Source organism: Malaya genurostris, chromosome 3, assembly GCF_030247185.1.
Source record: "Malaya genurostris strain Urasoe2022 chromosome 3, Malgen_1.1, whole genome shotgun sequence".
NCBI classification, from domain to species: Eukaryota; Metazoa; Arthropoda; class Insecta; order Diptera; family Culicidae; genus Malaya; species Malaya genurostris.
Window position 1 is genome coordinate 42,850,304 of NC_080572.1, and position 17,838 is coordinate 42,868,141.

General features: G+C 35.7%; 1 protein-coding gene across 5 annotated transcripts in view; it reads right to left on the reverse strand.

Moving 5' to 3' along the window:
- LOC131438899 (glucosylceramide transporter ABCA12) overlaps positions 1-17,838 on the reverse strand; it is a 58,936-nt gene that overhangs the window by 24,648 nt on the left and 16,450 nt on the right. The window lies entirely within an intron of this gene.

Below are 17,838 nucleotides of genomic sequence, written 5' to 3' on the forward strand. Positions count from 1 at the left end.
ACCATATGTCACAGGAAATCAACCCTTCAAGATATATTCCTATCCGTGACACCCTCCTAAATGTCCCTGATTCAACTTTATTTTTCGACACATTCATGCAGCGCGAAATGCGTGGAATCCCGGAACACCTACGCTCGATGGAAATCCCAAAAATATTTTCAAGTAAGTTCAGGCATATTGACTCTGAAAAAATGTTTTTCACGGACGGATCACGAATTGAAGAGGCTACTGGGTTTGGTATATTCAACAATAATGTTTCGGTTTCATTTAGGCTTCAAGAACCTGCATCTGTTTATATAGCAGAGTTAGCAGCAGTTCATTATAGTTTGAGTTTAATCGTCACATTATCTCCCAGCCATTATTTTCTCTTCACAGATAGTCTGAGCGCGAATGAAGCCATTCGCTCAAACGCTGCTGGCAAAAATGAACCGTTTTTCTTGGGAAAAATAAAACAGTGCCTGAACGACATATTGAATAATAATTATCAAATCACAATAGTTTGGGTCCCGGCTCATTGCTCCATTCCAGGCAATGAAAGAGCCGATATTTTAGCCAAACGTGCTGCTATTCAAGGTGAAATTTAAGAGCGACCGATTGCTTTCAACGAATTCTATAGCGCGTCTCGCCAAAGAACACAGGCCAGCTGGCAAGCTTCTTGGGATAAAGATGATCTGGGTCGGTGGATGCACTCAATTATTCCTAAAATATCGACAAAGGCATGGTTTAGGGGACTGGATGTGAGTAGGGATTTCATTCGTGTGATGTCCAGACTCATGTCCAATCACTACACGTTAGATGCACATCTTCTTCGAATTGGACTTTCTGAGACTAATCATTGTGCTTGTGGCGAAGGCTATCGCGATATTGATCATGTCGTTTGGACATGCGTGGAGTATCGTGATGTCAGATCTCAACTATTAAATTCCTTGCGTACCCAAGGTAGACTATCCAATGTCCCAGTTCGAGACATTCTTGCTTGTCGTGACCTTTCTTACATGAAACTTCTTTATCATTTCATAAAGACAATTGAAGTTTGAAGTTAATAATTGACCCTTTTGAGACTTAGTTCTGACTCCTATTACGTCCATTAGTTCATCCAATAGCAAATTTTTTAATAAAAATGATGTGCTGATAAAAACAAACTTGAAATAGGTTATGAAATCAACAACAAAATGTATGAAAAGTTCAGCTTATTTTATAATTTATAGCAGTTAATCAGTTGGTTCAAATAATGTTCTTAAGTAGATTTTATAATAAATAACGAAATACCTAATATGATATATAAAAAATAAGAAGAATATGTTTTATTAAACTCAAATCGTTGTGACTATATTAGTATTATATTAGGATAACAATCCTATGTGATGCTACGGCGAAGACAAACTTATGTAAATTGCCTTAAGAAATAAACGTATTTATGAAAAAAAGTAAATTTTTTGCAAAGTACCAATCGATGTCAATAGCATAGTTAAGTGTTTAATATATGTCATTTATGTTGTCATTTATTAATGTATTTATATGAATGAACTGTTTGTTCTTCTCTGGATAAAACTTTCACCTTTCTTCGGAATGATACAGCCAAAAAACCGACTGACATACTGGAGCGCTGGGAAATTTTTTAATAAACGATTAACCACAATGAAAACATACAGATCAACCAAATTGCGATTGTTGTTTCACGTCCAAGTTGTATCAACTAGAATATTATTGATTCGACTAATATGTCTGTTGATTTTTCCATAACAATTCAGGTTAACAAAATTTATGTTTTCTGTTTTGTTTTAATTTCATCTGTGAGTGATATTTTTTCGAACAATAATGCTCAATATTACATTACATAACGCTTAACATAACATTGCATTGGGTTCAATCAGAAACATCTTCAAAATAGAACTAACATTGCTATTCCAGCGAGCCATTATAGTTGGAGTAAAAACTGCTTAATTTTCTGTTTGCTGATTTATTCCATCTCGGAAATTACAATCCGTCAGTCCTGACTGAAATTACATTCAATTACATTAAATAGCGGAATATACAGAAGAGACTAATAGTAAAAAATATTTATTGTAATAGACATTTCAGTTCAAATAACTGAATAATTGGTTGAAACAACTGTGATACTATTTGTTTTTATGGCTCAGATTGGCTTGCGGTGATCTACTCCAGTCTTATGTAACCGTCAGTGAAGAATGCTACAAACAACTGTTGTGCCAAGTTGTAAAGCTTAAACGCCCCCGTGAGGCGTACAACGACAAAAGGGCCTAACTGCAAATGACTACTTCTCTTTTACTTTTTCTTTCGCGAATTACCTGGAAATATATCGTTTTCAATGCCCGTATTCAGACGCATTTTTCTGAATGCGCCCAATTAACAACTGAAACAGGAGATATTGAGCATTATAAAAACTAGTAAACACCTATTACTGTGAAATATTTATATAATAGCATGTATATATGACGTTTGCAATTTCGTATATATGAATATTTGATTTTTCTGCTTTATTTTTCGGTAGGAAAATTGAAGGTCAAGACCAGTATCACCTCGTAATAATTAAAAAAATTGATTTAGCTGACGCTGACGATCGTTTGAAACTATCACGGAAGAATGATTTACCGTATAGGACGATTGTGATCATTTGCGCAATTCGAAGCATAAATTAGATTGTATAATAAATGATTGTAGCACCGGACGAAACCTGATCGCTGATGACTAGAAATCCCCCGCAGTAGGAGGTAGTTGTAACAATGATGTATAATAGAATCAAAATAATTTCATCATAACGTATATTTTGCATAAACTGTAAACGGTAAGCCGGCTCCGTTGAATTCCAGGGTGTCGGGCCGTGTCAAATAAATGCATCTCTATGAGAATATTAGGTGAAAGATTTTTACAATCCGCAGAAAAAATGTTTTGTGGAGTTAGTTTTTAGGAGTGATATTCCTTAAATCGCACATTGCTTGTATATAGATAATCAATCCTAGATATCCTAGCCTTTCCCATACAAACGATAACTCGCGCTGTTTGAAAATGTTGATTTAAATGTTTAAGAGAAGATACATTTCGGAATATTGACGATCAGAAAAAAATATGTTTGCTACACCCCAATGGTAACAAAGGAAGCCCTGCGCCTAACAGAGTTAATAAAACTGTATTACCGAGAGATATCAAATGGCATCCCAAGTAACAATTTTAAGTTACGGTATCTTATTTCTGATTTTAGTTAGCAACAAATAATTATTATTGTTTCTAACAAATAATCAGTTGCGTGACCCAAAAAGCGCAGTTTTGACTAGTGAGATATATTGGAGATCAGTTAAAAACAAGTTGTCGTGACGTTGCAATGTCAAACTGAAATAGCGTACTTTCCATAAAATGAAAAAATTAAAGTATACTAGTAAAAACATAATGATATTGTAAACATTAAATGAATCCATAATTGTTTTTATCAACTATAATAGAGCAACATAGTATTAGAAATTACAAACTTGATACGATGTACAAATTTCACAACAATTGGGATGCGTACTACCTATGGCGGATTGGAATGTAAGTCTATTAACACTTCATACAATGTTAAGAAGTTTAACTCGGTGTTCAGTCCGAAATGACTGAATTAATGATGATTAACCCAATGATTAATCATTGGGTAGTTCCAAACTAACCCGCCTTTTGTCTGGAATTTGCTAATTTTTTTCTCTCTTCAAGGGGAGGATTTCCTTTTAAGGAATTTTTTTTTACCAAGTTTAAACAAACATACAAAATGTCAAGTTGTCCCTCCCGTGGATGGTGGGCTTGACGGTATTGCAAACATCATCAGATACGATTAATCAGTGTTACAATTAAATATACATATATGTTACAACTTTTAGCGGAATGGAACGACTTGAATAAGATGTTGATTGCATTATACTCCAACATATGGGGGTGGAGAGGCCGGTGAGTTTTTTGCCTTTTTTCTATAGAAAGGTATTAGAATTGCTGGAAAACCTACTTTTGAACGGAGTCTCGGAGACCAATAGTTTTATATACCATTCGACTCAGTTCGGCGAGATCGGAAAATGGCTGTGTGTGCGTGTACACTTTTCGAAGATATTTTTCCGCGCTCAATTTTCTCAAAGATGGTTGAACCGATTTTAACAAACTTATGCTCGTTTGAAAGCTACTGTCGAGCCATTGATTCAAAGATCAAATGGCTGTGACTTTTGGTTCCGTAGATATGATTGTATAAGTGACGTAACCGTCAAAATACGTTGATTTTTACCGCTCTTATATATAAGGGTACCAATATTTTGGGATCACCTCTAATTTCGTAAAGCGCTAGTGTTCAAAAGTTTAAGCATCTTGAAAAATGTCCTCATGCAAAATTTGAGCTAAATCGGACATGCGTAAGGGGTGCTGCCCGACGGTAAAGGTTTGAAAATTTTCGATCTTGAAAAAGCACCATAGGTATTTTTTTCGAGATGACAATAAATCTCGACGTTTCATGAAATTCTAAGCCTTTCGGCATCAACATTTTTGTTCGATTTCGGAAATTGAACATTAAATTAGCAAAAGGTAAAATATTTCCATATTTTTATATTAAGCCACTCTACTGAAAATGTCCAAAATTATCTTATTCGAATTTAATTCATTCACTAATCAATAAAGCAGCGGATCTGCAAATTCAAATACTAACATTTTTCAAATAATATCAAACTACGCTTGCTGGAAATATTTAACATGATCCTATTGGAACTGCTATTGATTCACCAATTATAAGAATATTGAATCAACATAACTCCAAAATTTTTCAAATAACTATAAGAATATTGAATCAACATAACTCCAAAAACTTTCAAAAAATACCAATGGTCGTCGAAAATGTCCAAAATTATCAAATTTTATTTGCTCTTGATTCACTATTATATGGAACATGAAATTAGTAAAAGTCAAAATATTTACAAATTTTTATATAGCGCCACCCTAAGCTCGATAAATATGTAAAAAATTATCCTATTCGAACTGCTATTGTTTCCAGAATCAACAGACCATCGAATTAGTTTAAGATTCAATTTTAGTCAATTTTTCAAATAGAACCACCCTACGATCGCTGAAAATGTCCAAAATTGTTAAATTTTAATTGCTTTTGATCGAATATTTAATAAAACATTAAATTAATAAAAATAAAAATATTTACAAATTTTCATATTGCGGCACCCTACGCTTGCCGAAATTGTAAAAAAATTATCCATTTCGAACTGCTAAAATGACATTAGTCAAAAAAATTTATATTTTCCATATACAGGTTCGTTGGTAATGCCCAAAATTACTCAGTTTTAATTGCTATTGACTCACCAATTTATTCAACATCGAATTTCAAATGTCAAAACATTTTTATTCTGTTATATTTAGCCACCCTACACTCGCTGGAAATGTACAAAATGACCATACCATGCAAAACTACCCAAACAGCTGACAAAGTTCGGTTCAACCAAAGCAACAGCCTATAGTACTCGAATCATTTTGGTTCGGAACGAACACGTTTTGCGTATTCGTAATCGATGCTTTACCACCACTGATGCACACTGTGAAAACTGGAGAATCGAACTGAGAAAAGCTCTAAGACTTTAAGAAGAATGATGCAGAATAGCAAGAAAGAATAAAGAAAAGAAGCATATGAATAATGCAGAAAAAATACAAATAAGATGTAAAGAAGGGCGAAACTGACATTGACAGCAAATCGAAAAAAACATCGATGAATGTCACGACTTTGGTTTCAATTTATATTTAGAAATATCGTATATTCTCAGATCAATTTTTGATAAATCGATGAACTGTTTTTTATTCTTTTCATTTTAGTCATTGTTTATTAGCTCGTCTTAGCTCTATTATTTACAGGTTATTTTCCAAATAAAATTTTAATTCGTTTGTATCTACAATACTGAATCTGTTTATGGAATTTACGTATTTCACAAAAAGTCAAAGTAAATGTTTTTTAGTTTCTGTTGTCATTCCATGAAGAGTGGATCTGATAACATCACTGAATTTAATATTTCGCCAGCTGCGTAGTACTGTTGCAGCCTGACGCTGTAGGCACATTGGTTCATATTTAAAGTGTATGCAATTTTTCTACTTTACCTCTTGGCCCACTGAATAAATCAGCGTAAAACAGAGTTTCGCCCATTTTCGATTTGTTTACTTCTATTCTCCCTGTGTGGATAATGAAGTTACGCCTTCGCACATCTTTTGTGAAATTGGCTGGTTTCCGCGACTAAGATAAATCTGCGTATAATCGTTTATTATTTCCAGTAGTAAAAAGTTTCACCCTTCATATCCAACAATTGAACTATCGCCCTGTTTGTTGGCATGGAACACGGAGGGCGAAACTTACGTAAAAAAATGGAATGACAGTTTCACCCTTAATAGTTCATTGTATTACTAAATTGAGATTGTTGTATAATTCGGATTTTTATGCAAATTTGTAGGATTTTGAAGCATTTATTCGTAGGAAAAAAACTCTATTTGTTTACTTTTGTAAGATTTGTCCTTCTTAAAAAAAAAAGCTGAAATGAAAGAATATTAGCGCTAGAAGTCATTAACAAGTTGTTTACGCTCCGTTCAGACGCGATGAAACATTGTAACATATTGTGTGCACATTCAGTGCTTTTCTTATGCCATTTTGTGATATGAGGCTTCAGTGTGAACAAAAAAAACGTTCTGACGTGTGTTTTCGTTTTGTTCGCACTCAACTGCTTTCAAGTAGCTCTACGAAATGATCGAAAGTCTACAAATTTATTTTATGTCAACAATATTACAATATGTAACCCTTTCTACACATCACAATTCATTGTAAATATTTCTATCAGTCATATTTCGGATACTGAATTGATGAATTGTAATGATTGATATTGAAGTGCTAATACTACAATACTTGCTTTATTATCTCAATAGCTAGTTTACTATAATGACTTGACTTCCGAGTCACTCTTGTTTATGCAACGAAACGTAGAGTGATTGATTATATTTGCATCGCTCAGTGATAGACTCATGGTATTGAGTCAGTGATTATAAAATTACCGTTGGCCTGGTTGCTGAATAATAGATAACATTTCACCTAGGTAAAATTAGAAAATTGTGTCTCTTGGATTCAAATGAAAAGTCTTGTGGTTCCATAGATAGTTCCTGAATTTTATTTGAATCCTATCTCCGGTTCCACAGGATTATTAGTGAAAAAAAATCATTTTCAAACTACTTAGTTCACCTCGCGAGCTTCGCACTAAACGAGTACAAATAAACCTTCATTCAGCTACTTATCGTTCAGGAAAAATACATCGAACAGTGCTCAATATCGGAGAATATTCTAAGTGCCAGAAATAAATTCCGTGTACCATTATGATAGTTTCTTTCGTTGGATCAAATCCGAAATTAAACAATCGACATAAAATTTCTGTGTGTTGCTATTTTTCTAACCATGAGGACTGCCAATTTGCCAAATAGATACAAACGAAATCACGTAACTAGACAAACCTTTCACAAAAATTGCTTCAGTATTGAATCAATCCGCACTGTAAGCAGTTTTGATGCGGAACGTTAGCAGGACGAATTTCGCTTCAAACAAGAGCGGTTGCGTCATCTAGCTGCTGGTCGTTTGCGTTGGAGAAAAATATACCGAAAATTGAACAACGACGAAGAAAATTCTACAATTCGTATCTTTTAAGGGCTATAAATGTTTACAAAAGAGCTGTAAGAATTATTCAACTGTTGAAGTATGCACATCGCAAATAATCGCAAATAATAGTTTGTGTCGTCACATCCAATGACGGACATGCATAAATAATTTTCCCTGGTGGTTTATAATACAATACTGTGTTGTTCAAACAATTCATGATCATCCGAGATTCCTGAAAATTGCGTAATCAATCATCGATAAAACTTTTGAAAATATCTATATGGAGCTGAAACAGGGATGTCAAGTATTGAAAATAAAAATCTGTATATTTCGAAAATGAAACCGGGTGCCATATACAGCGATGAAATTTCACTTGAACAAAACTATATTCGCTCCCTAAAGCAATATCTTCATCGGTGAAAATTGGAAACTGCCCTGCGCTCTTCGAATTTTATTTATAATGTGCTAATGGTCGCTAATATACACTAAGCGATCATCTTAATCATATTTATCTATTAAAATAACTACAGTGTACGTCAAGACACGACCGACTGCGATGGAATTAAAAATGTAGTATTTCGAACATTACGGAAATTATAATAATGGTAGAGGTTTCTAGGTTCTAGATACAAGGAAAAAAAGTTCTCCACAGAATATTTCCACTGATTTGTAAAACAACTGTAGTTTAAATGTTTATTATTTTCAATAGAGCATGTGATATTATGAAGAACTTTTTTCCATTATTTCCAATACTTTCATTGTGTGTTGTCATATTTGATATTGGACTTATTATTATTATATATCTTTTATTTACTCCTATTTCAACCTGTATTTGTCGTTCGCCAGAGTTGATATCGTGTCTATAAGGGCACAGTTTGAGTTTCAGCGAACCAATGTAACTCGCACTAACTTCAATTCGGTTATGTCTCTAGCATTATAATGCTCAACATGATACCAAACACGTAAACGAAAATTATCCGTCTAAACAAGACAAAAGGTGATATCGATATGGTTACAATCAGTAATGGTAGTATGGCTTTCTTTTACTCTTCTGTGATAATGCTAGTAAGTGATTCTGTTTTTGAAAGTACACGCTTTGATAGAACACGAACACAAACAATTTCTTAATTAAGTTTCATTACATGAGATTCTTAAAATGCGGTTTGGAGTAAACAGCAAAGGTTTTATTTGCTTCCATCGATTGAAATTTCAGATGATCAAAAAACAGCATTATTAGGTAATTTTTAGAATACATGATATTATCACTTTGTAACAACAAGCAGTAGCAGAACTATGCGTGCAACGCGAACGTTGGTTCGTAATCAATTCGAGTAATTTTGAAGAACAAATTGATACCAGTACTGCATTTATAGACGCACCTTGACCGGCTTCTTCGACAGGTTTCTGTTGTGAAGATTTTTAAAAGAAGTCCTAGTATAGTAGAGTTACAACAGTCCATGAATTTCGGATAATCATTGTTTTATGGCTCGTCATAGTTTTATGCACCTGTTTTTCTTGAATATAGCATGTTATGTCATCAATTGATTACAACATTAGCAATTCAAATTTCTCGTCCGGCTGCTCTGGCTACTAACTGCCATCGGTTTGTAACAACAACACTCATTTGGATATGGACTTTGTTGATTGTTTACTGGTTGATTTTTAGCAACTGAGTTCTACACTAAGGCTGATTGGTGACCACCTGGAAATTGTAGGAAAGACCGCGCTGACGGTGTAAATAAAGCAGTAAAACACTCCACAGATAATGTAACAAGCCGTTTAATTGACACATTCATTGAAGATGCATCCGCCGCCACAGCCGGAATACGGGAACCAAGTAATCATTACGGTTGTGATCGCCAACTGAGAAAAACACGTACAAGAAGAATGTTATCACGACCAACAACGTCAACGTAGTTCAGGAAGGAAATGTTTGATGAACACTTGGCTGGACAAACGCTGTAGACCTGTAAAGAATGCACGTGTTGAACACAGAACACGATGGGGCGGGGGCAGAGGTTGTTAATATTCACACGGATGTCTAGTACCGGGTAGGGAAGATTTCTATCGACCTGGGGAACGACTAGTTGTGCAAACAGACGTCACGCGAGTGTGAATGGAAGAAACATGTGGTCTGGGCCTGAGCTAGGAAACTTTTCTTGTTAGTCATCGTTAATTTGCATTGTAATGTCCTCTACAGGTTATTCCGCGATGCAATACGCATGATAATCTTGGTTATCAGTACCATGGCACTTCATTTGTGCTTCCGAATGTAAAAGGCGAAGCCTTGGTATTACACATTCTTTTTGTGGAATTTACCCTTCTGTTACAACAGATTTTGCAGCCGATTCTTAGTGTACAGAACCATTACATGGCGCTATGGCGCTATGATCCTACTGACATCAGAAATCCTTCAGCTTGGTGCTCGAACAAACCCCAACTGGTTCGTAAAACCTGCATCTCGCGTGTTGAACAGTCAAATTTGATTTGAAGTTCAACACCAATGCCATATTTACAACGCCTTAAAGTCTATAAATCTAAAATGCGAACAAATGCTTAGAATTATTTTATTACTATAAATAATAAGATTCAGAAGACTTTTGTCATTCTTTAAGTTATTACTTTTCTCATATAAAAAGGCTATGCAATCTCTGTGAAATCCGGTTTAAGAACGGAGGCTTGAAACATCGAGTTTGTGTGTCAAATTTCTCGGAGGTAGGCGAACCGATTTTTTCAAACTTGAAAACTGTTTTTGTTGTGTTGCATTTTTATCGAGTATAGTCTTCAGTTTCAAATACCGGTTGTTGAGTTTAATACGGATAAAAATTAAATTCAATAATCGGTTGTTGAGTTTTATCCGGATTCGAACTTCGGTTGCGCACTCAATTTTCTCTCAAACAGCTTAATCGAGTTTCACAACCTTGGATTTAAACTAAAGGTCCAGTAGTGTCTTAGTTTGAAATTGAATTTCATCCGGATTGGACTTTCGCTTTTGGAATTACAGCTTAATGATTGATAAAAACAGCTTTGAAATTAACGTGTTTTTATAAGTGGGAATGAGAATATAAACTAATTCCATTAAATTGAACAGTGAATCCTTCTGGTTTGCATAGTTTGTTAGTCGATGATCAAAAAAATTCACTACGGCTACACTAGTCTCTGATTTCCTATCCCGGGAGTAATCCTCAAAAGATTCCGAAATAGAACTTACATTGATTTTTCGAAGATGGCTCAACAAACTGTTATTTTGTTTCAATTATAGAGGTTTTAATCATTCGTCTCTTTGGGCCAGAAAAGCTTTCTGACCCTATGTGCGGGGGATGGGGATCGAACCCTGGTGGGCTGTGTGAACAGCATCGACCAACCCATCACGCTATACCCATTCCCTAGAACAACTGATTTCATAAGCTTATGGGGTTTTCGTTTTTAATTTGCACTACACCGGTGCAGTGCTACACTGAGGCATGAATAAACGAACAAAAATAACGAAAACATAAACAGTAACCATTGACTACAATTAACGATTCCATTGCACAGAGCTTCACCAAACTTTTGATGAGTGCTACACCAGTGGTATTGGTGCAGAAAAAGTGTAGCACTGGTATAGTGCAATTTGTAAAAACGAACAGTTTAGGTGCAGCTTTCGTTACACCGGTGTAGTGCAATTTAAAAACAAAAACGACATTAGATTCAAATGAAAAGCTTCATGGTTTTACAGCATGCAACTGGATTTTGACCGGAATCAACTTCCGGTTCCGGAGTTATAGTTATAGGTTTAACAGTTTTAAACCATCACATGATTGACGATGCAAAAAATCATTAAACCTAAGCTCGAAACTATTTCAATTAGCAGGTCTTATCAATTTGTGTTATGGGGTTTATGTTGAGCCATCAGGTCGCGCTAGCAATTCAACACAAACTGCTACGCACTGATGAGTCAAAGACGGAACGTAAACTTCAAGGTCTTATCAGTTGATAGTCAAATAAACCAAAATCAAATATTTATAGCTCAAAGATGGGTTAACTGATTCTCATGAATTTATATTCAAATTTAATGTCTTACAGACTATTGATTTTTATTCGACATCTACTTTCGTGAGATGATATATTGATTGGGCTATTGTACCAATAATCATCTCATTAGTAGAGTCGCCATGTTATTTTACCGATTAATCGACTTTCAACCAATGAATTGTGATTAAATCGCATGCAATATCTTCGCTTCGTCTGTAAGAAGCACTAACGCAGGGAAAATAGTTCTACAATTGTGCAATATTGCTGTTATAGCGACACGAAAACTCGAAGCGATTGCACCAATTTTTATCTTACATTTGAAGTGAATCTATCGAACAGAGACAGCAGATCTCCCTCTAACTAATGGTTTTCTTATATGAGATGACTACTGGAGCTGAGATGCATGGGAATACCGTTACCCTATATGAGATGAAAATTTGTGCATTTACGCGGCAAACAGTTGAAACGTACGCGTACACGAGCACATACTAAAATATCAAGGAACAGAATACGCTATATAACATCAAGTGATCACACACACTATCAAAATCAACCTACAATAGAATCTGGTTTCGTGGCCGTTCGACATTGCTCGATAAAACAAGTAATAACTATTCTAATTCAGTTCGGTTTCACATCTCATCCAAGTCAGTCGATAAACCAAAATCGCTTACGTTCGGGACAGAAGAATCCAAGTACAGTATTGTGTAGTACGTGTGCATGATCTTCCCTCAAGCGTCATCGATCCTTATATTCTCAAAACCATGTCCCAATACGGAGAGATTCTCTCTATCGAAAAAGAAAAGTGGAAGAATTTTTTCCTCGGTATTCTAAATGGCGTACGTTTATTATGCATACACTTGAAAAAGGCTATACCTTCTTATGTGATTTTCGGTCAGGATACAAGAATCCCGTGCAAATCACTTGTTACCTATGACAATCAGATGGCCACATGTCAATATTTCCAAAAGCTGTTCACTACGGAAAGCCATGTGATAAACTGAACAAGGAGACAACTACGCCAAAGGACAACAGTGCTTCCTTCACACCAACCCCAAGCAACCCCAGTACACCTGTGACAGCCACCAGCAACAATGAAGCATCCCCTTCAACGAAAGCATCCAACGTATCCTCTATAGAACAAAGTACACCAGCTGCAATTAACAGCTTACCATCTAACCAACCAGCAACTGCAAACAATGTACAACAAGGCGCATCTACAGCAACTAGCAACGAAATCAACAACAATACCACGGCAATGGATGACGAGACGAACCACGAACAAACTGCCCCTCAATCCTCGCAGGAGGAAAATGGAAGCTCCTCTCCCCCTAGAAAAAGGGTGACAACGAGATCCAATACAAAAAAAAATATCTAAAAACTCAGCTAAATCGGCCACGTAAAATTTGTACGCAAATAGGCCTGAATAAAATATCTTTTAAATAAAAAAAAATAAAACTATTCTAATTGTAAAGATTCATCCATGGAATTTCACGAGTAGAATAAAATATAAGCAATGCGAAAAATTTTTGTTTCTTTGAGCATTCTAAGACTTCCATTAAATATAACTTGAGGTTAAATCAAAATGATTCGGGACAAAATTTCCTTCTTCTTCTAATTCTGGTTGGGGCACCTCACCTGAAATGACACTGATTGATGGTACAGCAACTTATGCTATATTGCCACCGATATCGGTTGAAGCGATAAACTATTTCTCATTATCAATCGAGTTCATCTAATATAAATTAGAAATTAATCTTAAGCACTCAAAATTTATTCATTTATCCATTTTTCATAGGGAAACGACATAAAATGGAATTTCATCCGAGCTTGCATAACACAAGATCAGAGCATACCAATTGAAGCTTCAAATCGTTTAATGGCACGTTTTTCTCTTACTGTCTAGCAACAACCTACCTCTAGCATGCTACGAGTAGGACTGAAACGTTAGCTATAATTTCGCTTCTATTTATAGATTTGCGTGCTTCCAACAGCTTTGATACATCGCTTACTCCTTCAAAACCGTCGTCTATGGCAGGGAAATCCGGTATGCCAAAGAGCACCCAAATAGGACACTGCTCGCTACTAATCAAAATTTCAATCATATATAATTGAAAATACGTGGCTTGATACATTCAAATCGAAACTTAGAAATATTTCCTATCAAATGATGAAATAATAATTAATAATTGATACAAAAAAGAATGAGCTGTAAGTGTTTAAAACCCGACCACATTTCAACGTGTAGTTTTTCTTGAGTTTCTGATTTGCACCCCTATATAGAAAATAAAGATGTGTTCCACATCAAAAAAACTTCAATAAGAAAAATAGATGAAAACATTTTTTTTGTTGCTTGAGAATTAGTTGCTCTTAGTTACTCTAAAGTCTCACTAAAGAGGGTATATCTTACTGGGTAGCAATTAATTGGTTTGATGAAATTGGCACTGAACTACAGCACATAGCTGATGTTTCAATCAGATACATTTTCATAGTGCAGTGAAAATAAGGCACCTGGGTCGATCAAACCTGTACGAAACTCAATGTTTGAAAGAAAATTGTTTACGTTGTCTGGTGTCTGCACTGAAATTGTGCGTTAGCCAACTGAAGCATACTTTCATACATGCAGTGAATCTATGTACATTCCTGTACAGTAAACCGTTAAGCTGTTAGCACGATGTAGCACTGAGCGGCATGAATCACGCCCACCCTGCTAGTAAAATCGGACCGCAATACTGAGCTCGTTGGAAAACTAAGCTGTATGGTATTACATGATCGCTGCTCGTAACAGGCACCTAGAGCACACCAGAGTTTACCAGCACTGACTTCCACTATTTCCATGAATCAGCAGTTTACTAGTTCACAGGAACAATCGCGAAACCAAGCATTGGGTATTAACCATCTGCCAGCGTGGTAATTAATATATTATCGGGCACATGATCACCATAACCTGTCCCATTGGGGACCAATATGATCCGCTTGTTAAATAAAGCAAATACCGAAGTATGCGGAACTGATCATCTAACGTTACGCTTGGCTCAAGTTTACTGCCGGCAGCAAAAGTATCCAATGGCGAGTATGCTTCATCATAGATTTGTCGCATGGACATCACCACCAAACAAAGTGCAGCAGCAGAATAACTGATAGAAAGGCCAAACCCTCTGGGGGAAGCGGTTCGTGATAGTTTCGTTACCGATATCGTCGCCTCGTTACGTGACTCCTAAAGTAAATGAATTCTTAGTTGATTTATTTCACTACCGGTTTGGTTCTAAGTCTGCTAATCTAAGTTAAAGTTCCCTATGAAATTAGTGTTGAAGTTTGAATGAGTTGTGCTAATTGTATCTGGCTAGGGCTGAGTAAAATCAGTCTATCGAGACAAGCTTTGGAAGATCACAGACGACTTCTAATTTCCTTGCAAACTGATTCGATTGGTCAAAGCTTCGATGGATCGAATGATGTGCGCAATTCGAGTATTAAGGATACCGACGTTTGAATCTCGCAGAGTGTTACGGCAAGGCAATGACCTTTTCTGTTTGATATTCAACGTTACTTTTGGGAGGTGTAATAAGAAGAGCGAGGATAGATGCAAGTGGCAAAATTTTCAGGAAGTCCGTTCCACTGCTTGGCTTCGCTGATGACATTGACATTATAGCACGTAGCTTTGAGAAAATGGAGGAAACGTACATCAGATTAGAAACTGAAGCCAGGTGAATCGGACTAAACATCAAAACGTCAAAAGGATCAAGAGAGCATCATGTCAGTCATTCACCACGAGCTCAGATTGGTAGTGATGGAATCGAAATGATTGACGAGTTCATGTACTTGAGCTCACTGGTTACTGCCGATAATGACACCACCAGAAAAAGGCGGATGGGTAATGTCGGAGACACTTGGAGGACGTGAATACGGATAAAACGAACATGCTTCTTGCACACTTCCCATTATCAATAATCGTTCGTATTAGTTGATTGATTGTGTGAATTTTGCAACTTTTTCTCGCTTTCAGAATTGTAACGGCGCATCTATACTTATGTACAATCGACAAATATATTCTACCAAACGATTAAATAAGGTGGAACGGATGAGAGCAAAAATTCCAGGGTTGTGTACAAGACACGGCCGATTAAGATGACATTCAAATTGATTCACACATTCTCCAAATTTGAAAAATACATACTTGCCCAACGTGATCAAAAAGTATCTATAACAATATTCATCACAAAAAAATTAAAATCCACTATTTCTGCATAATTTCTTCAAAAACTTATGAGAAGTGGTAATTTATTATTCAGTTAATAGCGACGGTTTTTATTCATATGGGGGAGAATTGTGTTGCTGCGCTGAGCACAAGAGACAGAGCAAATTTTGAAAAAATGTCCCATAATAAAGTACGCATTCACGTCAAAATACAGCAAAAAATGTTGTAGTTGTTTTTTTTTTTGTTATAGATTTATATACTCAGTGAAAGAAAGCTTCACATAGTTATTTGCGAATATTTAAATCGTTCTAAAAAGATTTGTGGAATTTATCCAACTGTTGAGTAACTTTTGCCACCATTTATTTATCTACACCAGAACATGAATTCTAGACATTTAGAAACTGGAACTGAATAAAAGAACTAAAATCGGAACCTGGGACAGTCTAACAATTCAGTTGCCAAACTCAAGTTCGGAATCAGGATCCAGAATTCAGTTCATGGATTTAGATCTAGAAATCTGGAACTGAATTCATGAATTCATTCGAATTTGAATTTTGAGCCTGAATTCAGTTCCAAACTAGGGTTCCAGCATGCAGGTTCTGAATTCTGAACTTGAATTTAGGAGCTCTAAAACTGAATTTAGAAATGAAATCCTGAAATTTAATTCATGAATCAAACTCTGAAACTGAATTCAGGTATTACATTTTGGTTAAGGGGCAGGTAGAGTCTAACACATTTGAAAAATCATTTATTTTTTTCTTTGCTTATAGTAAAATATGTCAAGAATATTCTGTGAAATTTTCAAGCCTATCGGAATAAATCTCAGCAAGTTATGGGCCTTTATCTTTGCATATCTTCTACTGTGAAGTAGTAAGACCTCGGCACACAATCCCAAGATTTCTGCTTCGATTGACTTTAGAACTTGACAAAACATTCTTGAAATGTTTCATTATAAAAATTATAAAAAAATGTGATTTTTGAGTAATGAATTTTTTTCCATTGATTTATAGACGAAAAACTTGACACGCGTTTCTCTCGAAAGTAGGTCCATCGTCATTCAAAACCTACTGCAAATTTTTTTTTGAAATTTTGCACACACTTTCTACATATAAAAAACCAGACCCCAACGTTTGTTTGTTACTTTGAGGAGTGTTTTTAGCTACAAAATGGTGGATTTTTTGTGTGAAAAATCGTAGTTTTTACTTTGAACTATGCTACTTTAATTTGTTCACTTCTGATTAGTCTGCGCTGAGTTACAGTGGACACCGCAAATCATGATTTTCATGAAGCGTCCTCAAAAATATCTCTTCACCGACTTATCTCTCAATATTTTTCCACGAAAAAATTACAAAATGTTATTCGAATGATGCTTTTTATCATACAATACACTCGAATTTATTTTTTTGAACGATAATTCTGAAAAAAATCGCAAAACTGATGATTTTTTTCATCTTTTAGTTTCATCAAAATCTTGGCAAAAGGATCCTGATTTTGTCTGTTGTCAATTTCTGGTTTGTTAATTGGATTGACATGACCCTGTTAAGCATTGGCCATCCAACAATAAGTTTGAAGGTACCACCGAGACGAACTAAAATGCCGTTTAATAGATTCAATCCAAGTTGAGATTAGTGTGAGATATGGATACAAAAAAAATTCGAACAATCGATGCGCCTTCTACAAGTCTGAAGAGTTTCATACTTGACAGTTAGGTCAGTATCAGCACAAACGTCCACCAAAATTCGGCGCAGCATCCTTTAACCACGAACGAGAACAAGCAGCTACTGTCCTCTTCCAACCACCAGCTGAGGAGGTAAGACGTGGCCCCGGTAGACTTGACGTGCATAGCGATTACCTGCAGTCCCATCGGCAATTTCCACAACAAGAAAAGTAACATAATCGTCATGCTGCAGTGAGGTGCACGTGTACCGTTCGTGAATTTCGGAAAAGTGAGTAGCCAGAATAATCCCGGGTTTGCAATTCA